Source organism: Eschrichtius robustus, chromosome 20, assembly GCF_028021215.1.
Source record: "Eschrichtius robustus isolate mEscRob2 chromosome 20, mEscRob2.pri, whole genome shotgun sequence".
Taxonomy (NCBI): Eukaryota; Metazoa; Chordata; class Mammalia; order Artiodactyla; family Eschrichtiidae; genus Eschrichtius; species Eschrichtius robustus.
In genome coordinates, this window is record NC_090843.1 from 16,780,078 (window position 1) to 16,798,854 (window position 18,777).

At 49.3% G+C, this 18,777-nt stretch overlaps 1 protein-coding gene across 1 annotated transcript in view; it reads right to left on the bottom strand.

The window, feature by feature from the left end:
• Positions 1–16,090, bottom strand: part of MAPT (microtubule associated protein tau) — a 106,064-nt gene extending 89,974 nt beyond the window's left edge. The window contains exon 1 of the mRNA XM_068531121.1: positions 15,967–16,090. The gene's annotated coding sequence lies outside the window, so the exon portion shown is untranslated. The remainder of the gene's footprint in view (positions 1–15,966) is intronic.
• Positions 16,091–18,777: the final 2,687 nt, after the last annotated feature.

The window sequence follows — 18,777 nt, forward strand, 5'->3', positions numbered from 1 at the left end:
CATTTAATCACTCACTAAACAATTACTGAACGTTTATTCTGTGCCATGCGCTGTGCCAGGCACTGAGGATACAAAGATGAATAAAACATCGCCCAAGAGGTGGATGAATTAGGGAACCTGGTCTCTGGGGAAGCCCCTCAAAATGGAATCAGACAGGGGCTTCCTTTGTGGTGCAGTGGTTAAGAATCTGCCTGCCAATGCAGGGGACACAGGTTCGAGCCCTGGTCCGGGAAGATCCCACATGCCACGGAGCAACTAAGCCTGTGCGCCACAACTACTGAGCCTGCGCTCTAGAGGCCGTGAAGCACAACTACTGAAGCCTGCACACCTAGAGCCCATGCTCCACAACAAGAGAAGCCACCACAATGAGAAGCCCGTGCACCGCAACGAAGAGAAGCCCCCGCTCGCCACAACCAGAGAAAGCCTGCGTGCAGCAACAAAGACCCAACGCAGCCAAAAATAAAATAAATAAAATAAACAAATTCATTAAAAAGAAAAAAAAATGGAATCAGACAAAGTGGAATCAGACAAAATGGAATCAATTTGTGGAAATTAAACACAAAATACTGGGCCCTAGTAACGTGAAAGCAGAAAATTTTCATCAGTAGTATAGAGAGAAACCCAATTAATTTGCTAATTATCTTTAAATTCGAGCAACCATTTTTAGCCTTTAGTTATGGGAAAAAATAACTTGTATTACAAGATGTGTTACTTAGCCAGGGCTGCCTTAACGTGATGGAACTGTTTCCTTCTTCCATGTTTACTGGATCCCTGGAAACATGGGTGACGGCGAGGCAGGTCCTCTGGCCACAGCCCCGCCGTCACAGACTCCACCTTGGGCTGCACAGACTCGGTGATTTTTCCTTTCACCTGCGGCTGCCTCTGCTCCCCATTACCGGGTGCAGGAGCACATTGGGGCACAAATTATGCCCATCCCCCTAACACTTCTTATGCTGAATAGAATTTTATAAGAGGAAGAAGCAATCTGTTCATCTATTCATCATAATGCACAAGTCCTCAAACTGCAATTCCAGGTCTCTACCCTATTAAAAAAAACATCAAAAACTTTTTCTGGGGGTGGGGGAAGGATGGATTGGGAGTTTGGGATTAGCAGTTGTAAACGATTATATATAGAATGGATAAACAACAAGGTCCTACTGTATAGCACAGGGAACTATATTCAATATCCTGTGATAAACCATAACGGAAAAGAATATGAAAAAGAATGTGTATATATGTATAACTGAATCACTTTGCTGTACAGCAGAAATTAACACAACATTGTAAATCAACTATACTTCAATAAAATAAATTAAAAAAAAAACATTTTCTTTGTCCCTGTCGGGGGGGAGGGGGAAGCAGTGTACAGCAAAGTGATTCAGTTATGCATATATACATATATATCTATTCTTTTTCAGATTCTTTTCCATTATAGGTTATTACAAATATTGAGTATAGTTCCCTGTGCTATACAGTAGGTCCTTGTTGGTTACCTATTTTATACATAGCAGTGTGTATATGTCAATTCCAATCTCCCAATTTATCCCTCCCCCTCCTAACTTTGCATCCAGGTCTGTGCACAGAGGGGCCCACACCCCTCAGCTCCCGCCCGGAACCACGTAGCTAACCAGGTCTGTGCCCAGCGCCAAGTACCACCAGGCACTCCAACTTTCTGTTTGTGGTGTTTTTAAGAATTTTCTTGAAGAAACACTTACTACTCACCCTGAAGACAATTTATAGACTGAAATGATCCCTGTGCCCGCCCCCGCCAAAAAACACAAAAAACAAAAAACCCAACAGATCAGAAACTCGGGCAGGATCTCACAGGTGGTATCTTGGCTTTATAGCCAGTGATTTTTTTTTTTTTTTAATTTGGGGGAGAAAGTAGGAGGCGAGAACAGAACTGAGACCAGACTCTTGTTTTAGTTAGATGGAAGGGTGGCTATGGGAAGTGTGTTTCAACACCATCAAAGTGCCTGGTGAAGTTGTGGCTTTAAGAAATGCAGTATGTGCAACCTCAACCTCATGGCTGTCTGTCCCTCCCTTCCCTGATCCCCGTCACTTTTCCTGGTCCTAGAGCGTGAACTGCAGTGGTGTAGACCTGTGGGATATAAAGTGGACTGCTGAGTAAGGGGGATGGGGCAGTACCCAGGGGGCTTGGTGCTGCAGGTTTGGCCCCAACCCCTCCCACCCTCCCTCCCCTCCCACTGTAACCCGTTTTCCTAACAGCCGGGGACTTGCTTTGGCCGCCCAGGGAAACCACCCACGTTGAATTAAATTCCTCCCTGCAGACACTGCCTGGGAACCTGAATGTCATCTTCCCTGAGTCTACACCCCAGGGCTCCTCTGGGGCCACAGTTTCCAGCCTTTTGGTCCCATGTACCCCGCCATGGAAGTGCGGCAGGTATGAACATTTTTCATGCTGGCAGAAAAATGAGCTTCACTATTTGGTAGGTGTAGAACTGCCCACGACACTAAATTTGGTTCTGCCGTCACCGGTGACATGAAGCAGCAGCCCAGTTTAGAGGCTAGCTTTCAGTTTAAAATATTTTCTCCGGGCTCATGTTACATATGACCGGATCACCGAGGCCGGAGGGCACGGCTTCTCCGGTCATTAGCACTAAAGACATGTCCGTTGGCATGAAGGGTGGAACCACAGCGGGGGCTCTGAGGGCATGGAGGCAGCAAGACAAGGTCCTGGACTGAGGCACCATCTGGCTCCCTCCCCAGCTGTGGAATCTCTAGGGGAGTGAGGGTTAAATGCAGCAATGTTTTTAGGAAAATAAAAGCAACCTGTTACTACCATTATTATCAGCATCTTCGTATAGCAAAACTAATATGGGCTAACAGTTAAGTTGGTCTGAAGTAAGGCAAAGCAACAATTATAGACTATATTAAAGGAAATGCGACTTTTGTTATTTTAAGTATATAGAACAATAGAACCATGTACTAGGAGGTGGAGAATGTACTTTATTTAAAAGGGTAAAACTCATTTGACATCAGCCTGTTTGATTTATTAGTATCCAGCTTCATGATTCAAGAGTATTTATTTTGAGCTATGTACGTGCTCAGCTCTGTGACTGAGCAAGACACCCAGGGGAGCAGGAAAGCCACACAAGACACAAGCCTTGCCCTCAGAGAGCATACAACCTGCGGGAAGATGAGACGGGCACACACAGAAAGGCAAGAGGTAAAACAATTAAGCGTTAACCACTGCAGTGCTGATGACTGCTGAGAGATGAAACGTGTAGATCTATGGATCTTGTTGAGTGCAGTAGCTGGAGAAGGCTTTCAGAGGAGATAGAGATTAGGGAAGGTCAGGAGAGGGGAAGGAAGAGGGGACATTCTCAGCAAAGGTACCATGGATGAGCTGGGGCAGAAAGAACATGATGTTTATGAAGGAGCCAAGAGGCAGGCTGGCCAGCGGTGGGACCAGACCCGTAGGACTAGACAGGGAGGCCAGGCCGAGGCATGCGGACTTGGGCAGGCAGCGAGAGGTGGGACATGACTTAGCAAGGGACAGAAAAGGCAATCTTGGGCTCATGCTTGGATGGGGCAGGGCCGAGGACAGGGCTACTCTGGGAAGAAGAGTTTGGCAATGGTCTGCAAAATGGATTGGATGTCAATTTCGGAACCAAACTTGGGAACAATCCATTATTGTTTCCACAATGATCCGAGGGTGAAGTGATAAGACCTACATTCCTTTTAGCTCTGGTGAGGAAGCACTGGAAAGGGAGGGGCAGGTCCAGGTGACATCTGGGAGGAAGAAAATGATGGTTAAGTCTGTTCCAGGATATGGGGGTGGGGGGTGGGGAGAAGAGTGTAAGACTCCAAAGTTTGCCACGTGGGGACTTGAGGATGGCAGGTTCCAATGACCAAAGCGGACGGGACCATGGCGTAACAAGGACAGCTTTGGGGAGAGCAGGGTAAACAAAGGTTGATGATGTGGGGACACCAGGTACCCAGGACTGATGCTCAAGGCCAGCCACTCAGTAGAACAGCTGGGCTGTTGTCAGGGCGGGGTGACACACAGCCCCTGAAATACTTCCCACTGTCCACTTGCATGAGAAACCCTCCAATCCCAGGACAAAGGCAACTAGACTGCAGCCCAGCTCCAGCTCAGTTCAAATTCCAAGTGCAAGTATTCAATGAATGAGCCTTTACTATGCCTCTTGCTGCCGAACAGCCATCAGAATATTAAACCGGGGCTTCCCTGGTGGTGAAGTGGTTGAGAATCTGCCTGCCAATGCAGGGGACATGGGTTCGAGCCCTGGTCTGGGAAGATCCCACATGCTGCGGAGCAGCTGGGCCCGAGAGCCACAACTACTGAGCCTGCGCGTCTGGAGCCTGTGCTCCGCAACAAGAGAGGCTGCGATAGTGAGAGGCCCGCGCACCGCGATGAAGAGTGGCCCCCGCTTGCCGCAACTAGAGAAAGCCCTCGCACAGAAACGAAGACCCAACACAGCCATAAATAAATAAATAAATAAAAATTAAAAAAAAAAAGAAAAAGAAAGAAAAAAGGGAAAAAATTTAAAAAAAAAAAGAATATTATACCATCAAAGTCAACTCCAGACTTTAATCGCTCTTGACCTAATCGATTCCCGGCATGTGTTAAACACAGTGGCAGGAAGAGGCTGCCCCTGGGCATAATTAGAATATGAGATTCTGCACCAAGTCCCTGTTTGATTAGGAGGAAACTGAAACCCCCTGAGAAAACAGAAAGGCTCCCAGGAAATTAATTCCCTCTGAGGGTCACAGCATGAGCCAAGGAAGTCCCACTGGCAGGAAGGGATATCATCTGAGGTCATACTAAAGGCACCCCACCCACCGTCCTGCACCTGGCTATCGGCTTCCCCTCCAAAGAAGGGGCAGATAAGACCAGTACAGGCTGGCTGCGGCCATCTGTCTATCCATCCAGGGCTCAGGCCCAGCTGACTGGGTGCACACTCCTGGGAAGCAGTATGCACCGTCTGGCCGGCGCTAAAGGAGAGAGGTAGCAGTAGCGGCTATACTATTCCAGGCTCAGCCCAAGAGAGACTTCAGATCAGGTGCATGACTGTGGCTCCCAGGAGGCATCCCCCACCCCTGTCGCACTTGTTTTCTGAAAAGCCCAAAGGAATTCTCCTAGATTGTTTCATTTCAGTTCTGTGATTACCCGGTGAGAAGAAAGACCACATTATTGTCCATTTTGAGAAGGAAGATTGAATAATCCCCATTTTACAGATGGAAAAATGAAGGTTCAGGAAATCCTTTTTTTTTGGCCGAACCTCACGGCTTGTGGGATCTTAGTTCTCCAACCAGTGATTGAACCTGGGCCCTTGGCAGTGAAAGCTCGGAGTCCTAACCACTGGTCCTCAAGGGAATTCCAGGAAATCTTTAATTATTGCCACAACTGGTAGATAAACAGGAAGATTGCAATTAAATTCAGGGCTGGGTAAGCCCAAGCAGTGAGTGATAACTGAGGCCCCACAAAATAAGAGGATGGCTAACTTCTGGAATTCAGTCTTGCTGGCAAGATTTATTGTTCAGATCAGGAGATGTTTTAAAAAGATTTTCACTTGGCCCAGATTGTCAACTTATAACATGAATCCTGCCGGTTAAAAAAATTTTTTTCCTGCATTTCCCATGAGACATCAAACATTGGTTCATAATTATTTATAGCACGTTAGTGACACTGACAGGGATTTATTTCAATGTATTCAGTCTGTATTAATACTCTGCAGGGAACAGAGTGCAGCCATCACTCACTGCGCTGCTAAGAAAGGAGGGACTTCAGAACTAAAGAGGGAAGAAATGCATCCAGTGGAGAGACACCCAGGAGGCACGTTATCCCCACGAGATTAACCCAGGTGAAAAGATTAAACAGGTTTAAAGAAGGTTCAGGTGCGTCTCTGAATGATCAGTCCTTTATTCAAGCAGGTTTAGGGATGTTCTGCAAAATCCTTCGTTTCTAAGCCAGCCTCATGGCGACAGCAGAGGCAGAAGCTGAACTGCTGTGCCATGGGGTGGGGACAGTGTAGAATTCCCCTGTTCCTAGGAAAAAGACAAGACAGAAAATGGACGGCAGAAGAGTTAGCGACTCTTCCAGTTATTCCCAAACAGCTATTCCTGGTGATTCTTGGCAAGTGGCAACTTTGAAAGGGACAGGTTTCATATGAATCAAACCATTATTACTTAGTAATACCAATAACCAAACGATTATTACCTTGCCCCAAAGTAGCAGGTTACGTACAACTATTTTATTTGTATGTAGAACTTTTGCTTGGCTTATCAACATACATTGATTTAAATTCTGATGCATTACCAATACCAAAGTTGAAAGCTGTTCCAGTTTTCAGCAAACCCAATATAAAAAGCCCAGACATAAAACAAATAAGGTAGTGAATATTCATATTTAAATATTAAACCAAAGAGACTCTGTAAATTGTAACCTTCTTTTGGGCACTTAAGCCTTAATTTTTTATTTATTTTTTAATTTTTAAAATTTTCATGAGCTCCAATTTGTCTATGTTTTCTTTTGTTTCCTGTGCCTTTGGTATCATATTTAAGAAATCACTGCCAAATGTAATGTTTTGAAGCTTTTATCCTGCATTTTCTTCTAAAAGTTTTATAGTGTTGGTTTTTTTTTTTTTGGTTGTGCCACACAGCATGCAGAACTTCCCTGACCAGGGATCAAACGCGTGCCCCCTACACTGGAAGTGCGGAGTCTTAACCACTGGACCACTAGGGGAGTCCTTAAGCCTTTAGATTATTAATTATCCAATAAGCCTCTTTTTGAGATCATGGGAGAGGGAATGAGGTAAGACAGTGGTTTGGTATCACTGTCCAATCAAGAACAACTGAAAATAAGCACCTCTGAAACGATCTGTAAATCAATGGCAGAACTGGATTTGATCCAGGACAATTCTGTTGACACATAATTTAGAATTCTGGTTCTACTTCTGGAGGAAGGGCTGTCCTTTATCCTGGGTGAGGGGCACAGTTCTAGGATTCCATGAATTGGTCCTTTCTGCCACTTCCTGCTTGGCATTAGGCTGTGGATCACATCACAGGCGATTATGGACCCAGGGGTCTTCTAATATCCTTAATGTCCTGAAGAGGAGGACACAAGGATGAAAGTGCCTCCTGAGGTTTTTTGTAGAGCTACAAGCTTAGGTCCCAAGACAACATCACCCAGCCTTCCCGGGAAACCAGAAAACTGGGCGATAGGCTGGAAGGAAAACCAGCAGCTGGGACCAGAGATAATTGATGTCCCTCTTCTCTTTGATGCCTGATTTAGCAGTGAAGCAGACAGGACCAAAGGGAGGCCCAAGAATGAAACATCATTATCAATGGCTTCAGATTTAATTCTAACTTGCTGATTTAAAAATGGCTTTTTAATTGTTGGATCTTGATCTAAAACTCCTTCACTAAGGGGAGTTAACATGGTAAAGAGAATTTAAATTTATGTTGAGTTTTATGGGGAGAATTTTGCAATGCCCCCTTTAGTTGGGATTCTATGTGAACGAATTCCAAGTGCCATGCTAGTCCTGGAAGACAGGCAAGAGATGCGGGGAAGATGATGCCTACCATTTACTTAACACAAAAGTCTCCACAGCAGGCCCTCTCCTGCCTGACACCACGTAAGAAGCAGAAATGAAGGAGTGTAAATATTCAAGGCTGGGTCCACAAGGCCTGATGTCCACAGCCAGGGCCTCCTCCTACCACCGCCAACCTTCTAGGTCCATCATATTTGTTACAATAGTCACACAACTTAAATACAGTGCAAGCTGATGACATTCAAGTGTTAAATGTAAGATGAATTCTGAAAACCATTCACTGACTCTAAGAAAATCAAGTTGAATACTTGGAGAGACTTCATAAAGGTGAGTAAATTTTTAACCATCAAATGGGATGTTAAAGACTGTGAAAAAAATAGTAAAACTCTAGAGAGACTCTGCATTCAGATTATACACAGTGTAAGCCCTTGTTCCAACCAGCTGGAAGTCCTAGACAATGCATTATGGGTGTTGCTTAGGCCAAAAAGACAAGGAATTCCAACCAGCTGACCCAAACACCAAAAGAAGGCCTGGGCCCTACAGCAAAAGATGGAGGAATAAATGCACAACTATCTGGTTAATTTTAATGTTTAAAATATATATGTATCATTTTTTATGATTTTCTTTTTTTACATATTTCATTTATTTATTTATTTTTGGCTGCATTGGGTCTTAGTTGCAGCAGGTGGGTTTCTCTCCAGTTGTGGAGCACGGGCTTCAGCATGTGGGTTCTGTAGTTGTGGCGCATGGGCTCAGTTGCCCTGTGGCATGTGGGATCTTAGTTCCCCAACCAGGGATTGAACCTGCGTCCCCTGCATTGGAAGGTGGATTCTTAACCGCTGGACCACCAGGGAAGTCCCTTTGATTTTCTGATTTAATGACTTTTTTAAAAAATTAATTAATTAATTAATTAATTTATTTAAGGCTGTGTTGGGTCTTCGTTTCTGTGCGAGGGCTTTCTCTAGTTGCGGCAAGCGGGGGCCACTCTTCATCGCGGTGCGCGGGCCTCTCACTGTCGCGGCCTCTCCTGTTGCGGAGCACAAGCTCCGGACGCGCAGGCTCAGTAGTTGTGGCTCACGGGCCCAGCCGCTCCGCAGCATGTGGGATCTTCCCAGACCAGGGCTCGAACCCGTGTTCCCTGCATTGGCAGGCAGACTCTCAACCACTGTGCCACCAGGGAAGCCCCTAATGACTTTTTTAAAGAAACATGTATTATGACTCTCAGTATTCACTCCATGGATAAGAAAGCTTCTTAAACCGGATTTATTAATTCAGATATAACTATGGTTATCGAATGCTTGGCGTTCCCTGGATTCAGAGCATGTTGAGTTTGCTTTATTTAACATTTTTTCTTCTTGACTCTCGGCTGCCACCACGAAGCCTACTTCTGAGTTTACCAAGTTCAGCATTGCTTCATTATTTCATTTGTAGAATCTCTCCTCCATTGTCTTCCATTAGTTCTGCTACTTTCTCAATCTCATCAGTGCTCACTTTTTATTCAATCAGTAAACTAGTAAGATCTCGGAACCCACCTGCTAAGCCAGGCTGCCAGTCCCAGGCTGATGGGAGGGAGGGTGGTTCAGCTCAGGCTGGCGTGGACAGTACACAGGCTATTCCTGGCACGCAGCAGATTTCAGGAAGGAAGAGGGCAGAAGCAGGGACAACAAATGACAAGTCACTCTGCTTGCCTGTGGCAAGAGTCCTGTTGTGTGCATTTAAACATGGGTGTGTGTGATTTTCGGGGGCTCCACTACCACCAAGACAACAGAGCCTGCTTCCAGGAAGAACTGCTTACTTCTATCTTGATCCCTACTCAGTGTAACAATGTATCTGTTCCAACTAATTCCATCGCCAAGGTCAGTAGTTTGCACATTCATCCAATCACAAGGGTCTGCTCACAGGCTGCTGTCCAGGAAGCCATTTAATGAGCAATTATTATGTGCTGAGCCCTGGGCTAAGCACTACCCCATTTAAACCCCACAGCAACTGTGAGATAGGTACCCCAAGTTACAAACAATAAAAAAAACTCTCCAAGAGGCTAAACAACACAGCTTAGGCCCTGCAGTGAGTAGGGGAGCTGGGATTTGCACCCAGGAGTTCTGATCCGAGGCCCCACCCTTAACCATTAGGCCAAACCTACTGTGTCTACATGCAGGACACTGCCCAGCACTGGGGAACCCGTCCAGGGAAAACCAGCATCTGCCCTCCAGGCATTCACAAACTTTCCTTGAATAGCTGAGGCACAAAATGCATTTCTTGGGGGTTAATTCTTAGTCTCCCTGATCGGGGCAAGCACAGAAATATCGACAAAGAAAACACAATTTCAGATAATCCACCTGGAGGTCATTCAAGCTGCCATTTTGTGGAAGCCGATTCCTACACCTACAGAATGTTTCCTAATCAAAGAACCCCCAAAGCTCAAAAACCACCCCGAGCTGGCCTCAAGCTCCCTCCCCACTCTCAGGTGGGGGCCATCTGTGCAAGAAAGGAACCTGGCAGAGACGGCAGGAGCATGGCACCTGTGGCAGGGAAAGAGGTCTTGGACAGCAACCCCTTTGGCAAGGGAACAGAAGTGAGTCCGGTGTGTGTGGTGTGGGTCCGATCGCCCTCACAGGCGCTTGTGGGAAGCAGCAGAATCGTAGCTGGGTGGAGAGGCAGTGAGTCCTGTGGATAGAGGATTCCAGGCTGTCCCTCTACACCACAGTATAATGGAATATTTACTGCAGAGCCTGGGCCCCAGGAAGTGAGAAAAGCTCCCAGGCCCACCTTTGCCAAGGGAGACTGAGATTCTGGCTTGAGGTCCTTCCTATGCCCGCCCAACTCCTCTCACACCCACAGGCTCCGAGCTGGGTCCCAGTGGCAGTTGCCAAAGCATCAGCCTCTGAGGTGCAGAACCTAAGATGGAGATCTAATGTCCCTAAAACTTCAGTGATTTGATTTTGACCATAGCTGAGTCTATGTCATGACCCCCCGATCTTGATTTCCAGTCTTCTTTAAGCCAGTCAGACCTGGCTGCTCCGTTGCATGACAGAGCAGTCCTGAAATCCTGGATTTGGGGGAAGAGGTTTAAGGTCCCCAGGATATCTTCCCTGTTTTATAAACAGAGGCACAGAGGTTGAGTAAAATCTCTTGTTCCATGTGTCAAGGCTGAAATTCCGAGCTTTAGGCTGTGCTCCAATTACAGACTCTTACAAAAGTTCACATGCGAGTCAGTGGTTTTGGAATTAGTATATTCCACTGCGTCAATATTATAGATCGCGCTTTGGTTCCCGCTAGCCCACAAAGGCCTATTAAGCCCATGTGTAGCTGAGAAGGCACAGGGGATCCTGTCAGACACCCAGCTCCACCACTCACTGGCTGTGTGACCTTTAGTGAGTTACTAAACCTCTCTGTACTTCAGTTTCCCCATATGTAATACGGAGATAATACAAACTGCTACTTAAAGGGGTTGTTGTGAGGATTGAATGAGATAATCTCTGGGGACCACTTAGAACAGTGCCTCCAAGAAGATACTCAGTGAACATAAGATGCCACTAAGATGATGGTGCCAGGGTAACAATGTTTCTATAGCAGGGCTTCTCAACCCTGGCACTAGTGACATTTGGGGCCAGATCATTTAGGCACCCTGGGCCTTGTAGGATGTTTAGCAGCATCCCTGGCCTCTCTCCACTAGATGCCAGTAGCGCCCCTGCCCAGTTGTGAAAACAAAAAAAAAATGTCTCTAGTGGCCCCAGGGCTTGAGAACCACTGTTTTACAGGAAAACAGCTGAGAGTCCCAGCTGGAACATTGGATTCCGCTCCCTGCTGTAGCCCAGTTGGTGAGGCTGGGGTCTTCTCTTCCTCTCACCTGCTGAGGTGGCCCTCCCATGCCAGCTCCAAGTCACTAGTGGAAGCATCTAGGCTGGCAAGTTAGGAATGGTCGGGCAGGTGGGTGTTTCTGGGGATGTGGAGGGGTTGGGGGGGGTCCTCTAAGTGGGATGATGAAAAGTGGGAGGAAGAAGAAGGAGCAGAGGCAAAGGGGTTTCCCACCTCCGTCCCTCTGACCTCCTGCAGGAGGAGCACCTGCAGTGCTAAAGGTGGCAGGGCAGGGTCTTCCTCCCCCTGGGGGTGGAGTGTGGTCTCTCCCCTTTCCACTCTGCTGGCCAGTGAGGGTGAGGTGAGCAGTGGGGACCAGGCTGTGGGACCGTAAGCAGCAGGAAGGGAGAAGGCAGGGAAGCAGTGGGGGAGGGGAGGGCGTGGAGGTGCACCAAGGGGCACAGGCAGCTTTTGGGTGTCATTTTGACACAGAGCAGGGGACGAACTGGACTGGATTTGTCCCCAAAAGTTCTCGATGCCATGACCTTGAATAAAGCCCTCCTCCCATTCTGCTTTCTTTTCACCACCTTTTTTAACCTGCATTTTCCCGTTTTATCCATTTATGTGTTAAATGAGCATGGTCCAAAGACCTATTGTATGTCTAGCACTGTACTAAGCCCCTAAAGGTGCTTCTATTTGTTTTTGAGTGATTCTTTTTCAAGGTGAGAGGGAGGAAGGTACTAATTAACTAAATAGAAGGCACAATCTAGTTGAAAACTAACATATGTTCATGTACACAGCTGTGGAGCCACCCAAATCATATACATACATTTATATACATAAATGCCGAGGGAAGGTAGAATAAAACAATTTCTTAAAATTTTCCACAAATGGGCTTCACGAATCGATGTTAAAAGGGCAGAAGGAAAACTCAGCCTAAACAAAGGGCACCCCAATCCTACCACATCTCCAGGCTGCCACAGCTCTCAAAGGGCATGTGGGTCAAAGGGCATGTTCAATAGAAGGGACTATTTTCCCAACTGGAATAAATCTGGCCCTTCTTGAATCAAACTGATTTTAAGTTTTCTTCTTGTAATTTGTGGGAATAATCCTTTTCTTTTGTTCCTGTTGGGGGAATCTGTGCCTGATATTAGAAACCACTCAAAGATGGGCATGTGCAGAGGAGGTCAGACAGTCACAGACTGTCATTCATCCAAAACCAGTATAACCAACAAACACCTCCCCCAAACTGTCCAACGCTGAACGCCAAGAGTCAAGCCAGGTGACTGCAGTAAACACAACCTGTTACAGAAGCAAATGTTGGTCAATAAATTGATTAGCTTCAAGAGTCACTCTGAAGCGGGCTCTGGGAGAAGCGTGTTATTAATTTATTTAGGGGAAGGTTTGGAGATGGAGGAATGGATACGCAATTCTTATGTGGTAAACATAAGCAACATCATAAAACACAAAAAAATACCTTAATTAATTATGGTAGGAAAGGCATTTCTCTTTCTGTCGTAGGATCGGTCAGTTGGAGGGACGGGGATCAGATAAAACTCAAAGCTGTCCTGTTGAGCCTGAGCGCGCGGTGGCCCAGAGGAGCAGGCTGGCAGTCGCTGTCCCAGGTCCCACCATCCACCCCAACCCGGACCAGCCGGAGACTCGCGCATAGAGTTACGGGTCCGGACCGCCTGACGCCAAGCGGGCTCTCCCGGGACTTAAAACAGCCCCCACCTGCTGGAGATTCGGGGACAGGAGTCGGCGGCTGGCCCCAGCTTCAGCGTCGGAGCGTGGGCGCAAACGGGGCATCTCTCGCGTTCCCGGGTAGGAAGACTTTTAGTTAAAGCGCGCCCAGAGCCAGGGATGGAATTTCCCGATACGCGTACGAAGGACCGTCCCCCGGCCCCCGGGATTCCTCCGTTAACAGCCCCCCAACCCCGGCCTTGCCGACCAGAGAGCTCTACCAAACCGCCAACACATTTCAAAAGAGAGTAAAATCGCGGATGCCCGTACTGCGCTTTGTTCCCGGCACTGAGCTAAACGCACTTGCCTCTGCCGCGCTCCTTTTCCCCCAACCGACAGGAGATGACCTCTCTGCCCCCGGTCCATCCCGAGCAGGGGTGGCCGCTCTGAGACCCTCGCTCTCTCTGGTACCAGAATCTCCTGTCCAGCTCTATTGGGGGGAGGGGCGGGGAAGATGCTCGAATTGATCCTTGAACCTCTCCAATCCACCCGTGCCGAGCCCAGCTTTACAGGGAGGCTCTTATCCTGAAGCCACGAGAAGGTTCGGCTTGGCCCCCGGCAGCCTCTCGACCCCCCGCCGAGTCATTCCCGAATATTCAGATCAATCTGCGCGGCTCGAAAGGACGATTTGGCCCCTAAATTGCTCATCCCTCTCAGAACTGCGCCCCCGCACCAGTTTCCAGCGATAGAATTAACCAGAAAGCCGGCCAGGCTCCGGCTAATGGAAGGAGGGCGAGGCTCGGATTTGTTCGCCAGGGTCCTTACCCGCCTCTCTAGCCCTCCCTCCCCACCCCCGCCTCCCGGTTTCAAGGCGGCGGCGAACTCGGGATCTTAAGTGAAAATCCCGCACAGTTCTAAAATAATATTCAGCTATAATAATAAAAACACATGAGAGATGCCTATCTGCGTGGCTGCGGCCGCCGGAGTCCAATTAGGAACAGGCACGGGTTCAGGGTTTGGGGTGCGGGTCTCCCTCCAGCGTCCTCCAGGAGCCAGAAGGGGCGGCCCTGCTTGTCCCAGGGTTCTCCATCTCTGCTGGGAAGGGGCGGGGCACGCCCCAAGGGCCCGGGGAGCGTGTGGTCTCCATGACAACCTCCCCTCGGCGCCCCCCATCCCAGTCCTCCCGATAAAAATGGGTGCGGCCCGCAGCACCCGAGGAAACCTCACTGCCCCTCCTCACAATCTCCTGCCTGGCGAAGCAACAGGGCTTGAAGCGAAGCGGGGCCCCGCCTGCGAGCTCCCACCGGGAGTCACTGGTGTTCCTTGGTGGGCAGGCTGGTGGGGCATGGCCCCCGGGACGTTCCGGGTGTGGGGAAGGGCATCGTCCCTTCGCGGCGACCCGCAAGGCGGGCGGAGACCTCGAACCCCACCCCTTCAGCCCCGCGGATGCTTTCTGGCTCGTGGCCCGGCTCTGGGAGGGGGCTGCGCGGGGTGACGCCCTTTCCATGCGTGCCCCCGAGGCTAACTGGAGTTCCTCGACCCCGGCGAGCTCTGAGAGCTAACAAAGGGCTCGGGAATGAGGGGCAAAAAGCGGGAGGAGGGGTGGGAACCTTGGTTAAACACCCTCGTAGAATAAAAGCCAAAAACCAGTGCTGGCAACGCAGATCACGTAAGCCCTACAAACAAAGCATCGAGCCCCCGAGGACGATTCCGGGTGAACGCCCCCGGTGCTCAGGACCGCAGCAGCAAAATGCCAAGATTTCAGCGCTAATTGCGCTCCCCCCTTTAATGACAGTCCCCGCCCTGTCCTCCTAAGCCCAGCCACCCGGCTTGGCATGGTACTGTAAAGACGTGACACACAGCAAAAAGATGGCACCTCGCGTTCGGAGGGGAAAAAAGCAAGGGTGGAAGTGGGAGGAGGCAAAGCCTACCCTCCCCCTCCTCGCCCACCCGGGTCCACACCCACTGCCGCAGTGAGGGGCGAGCCCTGCGCGCCAGCCCCTCGCCTCCGGCAGGGAGCGCACAAGCCGGGCGCCCCGCGCGGAGCGCAGAGAATGGGGCCCGCCCCGAAATGCACCTGCAGCCCTTGAGCGGGTCTGTGCGGGGCTGCGGCTGTGCGCGCCCTCGAGCCGGGATCGGCAGCTGCCGAATCCTTCCACATCGCAAGGCCAGGTGACCCCTGCCTTTTCGAGACTCCACCTTGGGATCCGCGCGCTGTCTTCTCTCGGGCACGGCGCTGCTTGCGTCTCGGTGCCAGGCGCGCGCAGGGGGAAGGGCGACTAAAGTGACAGCGCCGGGACCCCTCCCCATTTCTCCGATTCCACTCCCAGCCCTCAAATGTCCCCTGAGGGTTTGTGAAGGAGGAAATAGAGGAGAGGGTGGGCCACCGCCTTAAACCAAGGGCAGCGAAAGCCCCACTGGAATCGCTGCCGGGGAGAGGCAGGCAGGGAGTCATCTTTTCTAGAACCCGATCAATACCTTCCTTAGAGCTGATGGCAAACCGAGGCAGAGAAATTGGATTACAGGTTCGGTTTCGGGGGTCGTCACCGGACTCCCCTCCACCCCCACCCCACACACAGTCATACGCCCATTGCGGCAAAAGGCGGTGTTCGAGAGTGCATAGCAGCCCCCTCCCCCAGATCACCGCCATCCGCGCCCCACCCTGTGGGCACAACACCTGACGGGTCCGCGAGAAGCGGGTCGTGTAGACAAACCCCCCCCCAGGACACACACACACACGAGCGCGCGCGCGCGAGCGTGCATCCCTTGCATGGGTCCCTTTCCAAGTCGCCCCAATCCAGGCGCCGGAGCGCTGAGGGCGCAAGGAGGGGCCGCCGCCTTTGCCCCCGACCAATGCCCACCTCATGAAACCCATCTCTGAGGCGAGGGGAGGCGGCATGGGGGTGCAGGAGGGAGGACAGGGAGGCAGATGTCGGAGCCTCGCACTTACCTGATAGTCGACAGAGGGCGAGGACAGTAGAGGGAAGCAGAGGAGAAAGTAGCTGTGGTGTCGGTGGCAGAAGGTGGGCGGCGGCGGCGGCGCTGCTGCTGGTGCCTGAGCTGGTGGGTGGTGGAGACTGCGAGCGCGCGCACGAGCGAAGAGGGCGCGCTCCTGAGACCGGCGGGCAGCGCAGGCGCGAGCAGCGGGAGCGCGAGCCTCCCGAGGGGAGGGGCGGGCCGTGAGGCCTCCGCGGGCGTATTCTCCTCCGGCCACCAGTAGGCGCGCGCGAGAGCTCCAAGGATCGGCCCATCCTCGCCTCTCGGCTCTCTCCTATCTGAGCTTCCCTTCCCGGGTCTCGCCTCCCTCCCACGACTTGGGCCGCGGCGCTGACCGCAATGCGCACGCGCACTCTGGCCCTCCTCCTGCTGGGGAGCCTTTGTCTTGTCTGAGGGGTCTCCTCCCTTGGGGGGGAGGCTTGGATGCTCTCTGGGTCGAGAAGAGGCTGGGTGCTCCGCCCCCAGGTCCGCTGCCCCTTTTTTTCCCTGTCTTCCTGGGGTGATGTCCTATCTGGGAAAAGTCTGGGCGGGTTTCCAGATGGCCCGTCCTCCAGTCCGTCCACCCTGGACCTCAAACCTCCCTCGGGCTTGCCCTCCTTATCGCTGGCACCCTGACCCTCCCCTGAATTTCCCGAAATGATTCCCCTTGTTGGAGATCAGTTCCCCGGATCTGCTTCCTTTCAATCTGTCCACCTTTTTTGTTACTGATCAAGGTGAATTCTTTTCTTAGCAGATAGGCTGAAAGCAGGCTAACTCAATTGTAATACGGTAGTGCAAGGTTTTGGGGGGTTTTGGTTTTTTGTTTTAACAAGGAGCATTCGAATCTATTATTCATCTGTGACCCAAGAATAAAATCTTAAATTAGATGAAGGTTCAAATGGCACTTATCACATTACAGAGCATTTTCACATATGCAGTTATTTTTACCTTGTTTGTGAAACACTGTTAAACTGTAAACAGAGCTTGAGATCTGAATTTCTAAATGCCTGCTGGAGATTCTCACCTGGATAACACTGCCTCAGACTGAAACTGACCAGAGGCTTTCATTCTCTCAGTCAGCCAGCATCTAGGTTTTGTCCTTAGCTTGGTCTCCCCAACATCTAATTTAAGCCCTGGCTGTGGGAGGTTTTAAGTGTATGAGGGCTTGGAGACAGCCATCTTGTCCTAAGATGGGAATTTGTCTTAAAGCTTTAATTTGCATAGCTCATGTATTTTTTTCAAAGCAGTATTGTATGTTACAGATAATACAAAAAGCAGGTATTTAAAGATGCTTTATTCACAGGGGTTTAATTAATGTATTATTGGGAGCACTGAGTGGATGATGGAGATGGGGGCCAATTTCTTAGGCTCTGAGTCTCTAGAATTGACCTTTTTGTTGTTCCAACTGCCACCATCCTAAAGACCCTTATCTTGGTTCTCGATATGTAGTGACCTTACTGGTGTCCCTTCTCTGTTTCTTTCTATATCAGCTCATCCTGCCTAAAGGCTTCTAACTTCTCCCTAAGTGAAATTAAACTCCTTAGCCTTAAACTTCTCTTCATCTGCACCTCCCCCCCCCCGCCCCCCCTCATCTGCACCTCCTCCCCCGCCCCCCCCGCCCCCAGCCCATCATCTGAGCCTCTGTCCTTTCCAGTTTTCTCTCTCATCTACTCTATGGCCAATGGAGCTTGTTTGACTGGAACTCTTGCTCTACTCTGGGGTTTTCCTTTGCCTACAAAGTCCTTGCTCTTTCTTCACCAATATCCTACCTAACTTTCGAAACCTAGCTCAAATTTTACCAAAGCCTCCCCTAATCATTCCAACTGGAAGGCATATTTACAACCTGGCAGAGTATATGGATAGCCTGAAGTGTATTTGTTCCGCCTAATTGTCTGCTAGGCAAGGTGCTTTGATGAGACACCTACAGTCCTCTCTCAAAGCCAACGTAGGGGAATATCAATATAATACAGCTAGATTAGAAAGTGAGTATTAACATTACAGACAAATGCTTTACTCTGCAAAAGGAACCATATCCATATTCCCCTAAATGTCAGCTCCCCTGATGCGTTTGAAATGTAAGTTGATTTACAGGCAAATTTGTAAACACCTCAATTATATAAAAGGAGGCAGAGCCATGCCTTAGTTTCTCTGGACTTACCGCTCGCTAATTATCGCTTAGGCCCAAATTTTCCTTTCTGTCTTTATATTTCCTGAATGCCTCTTACCCACCTCTCCTTCCCTCCATTATCCTGCTGAGAACATTGCCCCTTGTCTAGGTTTTCTGGATTCCAGCAAGAAGCAGGACGAACTGCAGACGAGGGTTTCAGTTACACATGACTCAGCAGTGTAGCTCTATTGTCAAAAAAGCGAAGATCATCCTGGGGCCCAGAAATAGGGACAAGGCATAACAGATCCATGAGATCAGCCTCTCCTTATATTTGGCTTTGCCCAGACACTCTGGATATGCCTGCCTAGGGGAATGTCAGGTAATTTGGGGAGTTCTCAAAGGGGAGCCCCAAACACAGAACTTGAAATCAAGTTAAATATTAACTTTCACTTAAACTGTAGCATCACTGGCAAAATCCCACTCTATGGAAGATGTAGTCAGAATTCTAAAAGTGGGATGTAATGTACAACATGATGACTAAATCCTAAAAGTTCTCATTACAAGGAAAAAAAATTTTTGTAACTATATGAGGTGATAGATGTTAACTGAACTTACTGTTGTAGCTATTTCACAATATATATCTGTCAAGCCATTATGCTGTACACCTTAGACTTATAC